Genomic DNA, 3,774 nt, shown 5'->3' with positions numbered 1-3,774 from the left:
TAGAGATCTTGATTTAATTGGTCCAGGGTGAAGGGAAGACCCTGGGAATTTTAAAACCTCGGCTTGAATTGAGAACCACAGCTCTAAGGTTAGGAAAATTAATATGAAAAGATTACACAGGAGCTGCTTCAAAGCCCTTGCAAGCCAAAAACTGAGTAGAGGTGGGATAAACCAGTACCTTGTGCCTGGGCTGTTGTCAGGGCAGGGCAATATCAGCCCATGCAAATACAGTATGCATCTCACAGGGAGCTCTGAGAGTCACAAAAGTCTCTGTTTCTAGGACTAGAGGCGGACCTGGTGTCTGGATAACAATGACTTCATTCACCTCCTTATACAAAAGCCATCTGTTTCTCATCAATCAGAAAAGTTGGTGTGTATGGTACACATGTAGTATGTGTGTGTTTGTGTGTTTGTGTGTGTGTGTGGGGGGGGTTGTAGTGATGAGGAAATGGAAGGGTTTGCACTGTGGTTTGGAACTGGATGGAAGCACAGGTTTTCCAGTATGAAGAACCTGAGGAAACTGAAGCCCTGACCATGGTGTGAGCCTGTACCAACCTAATCCCCAGTTAGGCTTTTTGAGATTGTGTGTGGTGTGTGCTGTTTCCCTACACAGGGGTGAGATGGGTTCTGCTCCCTAACTCTTACACTCTTGAAAGCTGGGTGGCACACACAGTAGGGACAGGGACACATAATGGGCTCACAAGTACAGGTAAAACCAAGTTATGGAAGGATCCTGGTCCCTGTGTGGTGGGAGTAGAATTTTCATTGTCAGCTTAAATACCAGCAATTGTTGTTGGTGGTGATGTTACCCTGTGGAGCCTCAGTGAGGTCTGGGGTGTCACTCCTTATTAAGAGAATCGGTGAGAACCCATTTTCCTGGAGACTTGCCTTTAAGGATTGTGAAGAAACAGACAGCCCTTCTATTTACCGTGTTTCAATAAGAAGTGAATGACTCTTTCTCTTTGAATGCCCCTTCAAGGATTACCCAGGACTCACATGTCTAAAATCCTCACAGAATGACCTTAGTGCAGACAGCAGGCCCTGTCTTTTGGATGTTGATGATTAGGAAGGGGGAATTAAATACTCAGTCATTCAGAAAGCATTGACTGAGAATCTGATAGGTTCTAGAGAAGATGCTAAAGCAGAAAAATGCTTAGTCCCAGCCCTCAAAGACTTTACAATTTGTTTAGGAAAAGTAAACTAAACTACAGAGTGATATTAGAAATAATTAAAGTTGAATTGTATACTAGTACTACTAAAAACCCCTAAGTGGAGCTGGAAGGGTTGGAAAAAGGGCTTTGTGAAGAAGGTGGGGCCCCACTTAGGGACCCAGTGGAGCACAGGATTTGGCTAGGTGGGAGGGGCAGGTGAGATTGAGATGTGCTGGGGTCTGTGGCCAGGATATGTAAAACCTTGAAAGTCTAGGGAGCAATAGGATCATTCAAATCTTGACTCATGCACCCAGAGTCCCATGACAGGCTTCCATAATTCATGATACTGGTCTGGCAACAGCTTTTCTCCACCCAGCTACAGCCAGTGTCTCAAGCTAACAGTGGCACAGAATAAATATTAATTCCAGAACATAGACCAAGTCAGTTCTCATGTTGGCCTTGAATCCTCCAGTCAATGACCAACCTCACAAAAATGCTAGTATATTGAACAATAAACACATAGTTTCTTTGGCAGAATACCGTGGCTGGCTGGCTGGCTGGCATTCTGTTGTCATTTGCCCAGAGCACTCCTAGGGCCCTCCTGCTCTATGTCCAGCATATTCAGTTTGTCTTCTGAGCCCTCCAGGTGGTCACATTTGGACATTTTACTATATCTTCTCCTATTGTTTGTCAACACTCATTCATTCTCACTCTGAGTAGAGACTATTTCATATTCTTTTGTATCTCTTAAGTAATAAGCATAGTGCCAGACTGACAGTGGGTTAAAATTCAATAGCACTTTCACTTCCCGCAAGGTTATTAGGGACAAAAACTATACATACTTCTGGTATTTCATATTTTAGGAAGGTAAATGTACATTTGAACAAAATTATAAAGGTACAATAGGGAAAACCAAATTTTCTCTCCCCTCTGCCCTTCATTTAATTAAATTACCTCCAAGATAGACACTCCTAGATTTCTTAGGAGTGTTTTGAGAAATTTTGTATAGTTAAGAATATATATCTCATACTTTTCCACATAAATGGCAATACACTATAGTCCCTATTCTGCACCTTGATTTTGTCACTTATTATTATATCTTGAGTATTTTCTATATCTGTACAAATAGTTCTGCTTCTTTCTTTTTAATAGCTGCATACATTCCATTGTGTGGATGTACATATGATTTGTTTAACCAGGTTTCCACTCATGACCATGTAGGATAAGCAACAATGAATATGTTTATGAACACATAATTTTTTTTTAATTTTTAATTTTATTATTTTTTTAAATAATAAATTTATTTTTTATTGGTGTTCAATTTGCCAACGTACAGAATAACACCCAGTGCTCATCCCGTCAAGTGCCCCCCTCAGTGCCCATCACACATTCACCCCCATCCCCCGCTCTCCTCCCCTTCCACCACCCCTAGTTCGTTTCCCAGAGTTAGGAGTCTTCATGTTCTGTCTCCCTTTCTGATATTTCCTACCCATTTCTTCTCCCTTCCCTTCTATTCCCTTTCACTATTATTTATATTCCCTGTATGAGTGAACCCATGTGATGAGTGTCTTTCTCCAAATGACTTACTTCACTCAGCATAATACCCTCCAGTTCCATCCACGTCGAAGCAAATGGTGGGTATTTGTCATTTCTAATGGCTGAGTAATATTCCATTGTATATGTAAACCACATCTTCTTTATCCATTCATCTTTCAATGGACACCGAGGCTCTTTCCACAGTTTGGCTATTGTGGACATTGCTGCTATAAACATTGTGGTGCAGGTGTCCTGGCGTATGAACACATAATTTTGTACTTATACCAGTAGAACTGTAGAATAATTACTGAAGAGTAGAATTTCTGGGTCTTAGGGTATATATATTTCAAATTTTGGTGATTATTGCCAAAACGCCTTAATAAAGTCATCCCAATTACACCCCCACAACCAATATATTAGATATATTTCCTGCATCCTCAGAAGCCATCCCCTTGCAGATGCCCACCTCACCAAGAAACTACTGGACCTTGTTCAGCAGTCATGTAACTACAAGTAGCTTCGGAAAGGAGCCAATGAAGCCACCAAAACCCTCAACAGAGGCATCTCTGAGTTCATCATGATGGCTGCAGACGCTGAGCCCCTGGAGATCATCCTGCACCTTCCGCTGCTGTGTGAAGATAAGAATGTGCCCTACGTGTTTGTGCACTCCAAGCAGGCCCTCGGGCAGGCCTGCGGGGTGTCCAGGCCTGTCATTGCCTGTTCTGTCACCATCAAAGAAGGCTCCCAGCTGAAGCAGCAGATCCAATCCATTCAGCAGTCCATTGAAAGGCTCTTAGTGTAAACCACTGGCCTCTGTCCCTCTCCTCACTGAGTCCTCCCCCTGGGGTTGTGTATCATATCGTCTGTGTTCGCGTGTAGTTTCTCCAGCTACCTTCTCTTGTTATATTCTAGTACTAAATCCTGGTTTTGCATTTTTTTATTATTTTTGTTTTACAGGTTGTTATCTGTATATTAATTCCCACCCCACCTCAATCTCCCATTCTACTCTCTCTCTACCATCCTATCCTCCCTTTTGAAAAATGAATTAATGCCAAGAACAGGCAGAAACAGAGTGGTGACACCATTC

General features: G+C 42.3%; 1 pseudogene; it reads left to right on the top strand.

Moving 5' to 3' along the window:
- The first annotated feature begins 480 nt into the window (after positions 1-480).
- On the top strand, positions 481-3,517 carry LOC112929134 (NHP2-like protein 1 pseudogene; annotated as a pseudogene).
- Positions 3,518-3,774: the final 257 nt, after the last annotated feature.

Source organism: Vulpes vulpes, chromosome 16, assembly GCF_048418805.1.
Source record: "Vulpes vulpes isolate BD-2025 chromosome 16, VulVul3, whole genome shotgun sequence".
Classification (NCBI taxonomy): Eukaryota; Metazoa; Chordata; class Mammalia; order Carnivora; family Canidae; genus Vulpes; species Vulpes vulpes.
Note: the sequence above shows the minus strand (reverse complement) of the source record. Positions and strands in the feature narration are given on the sequence as shown.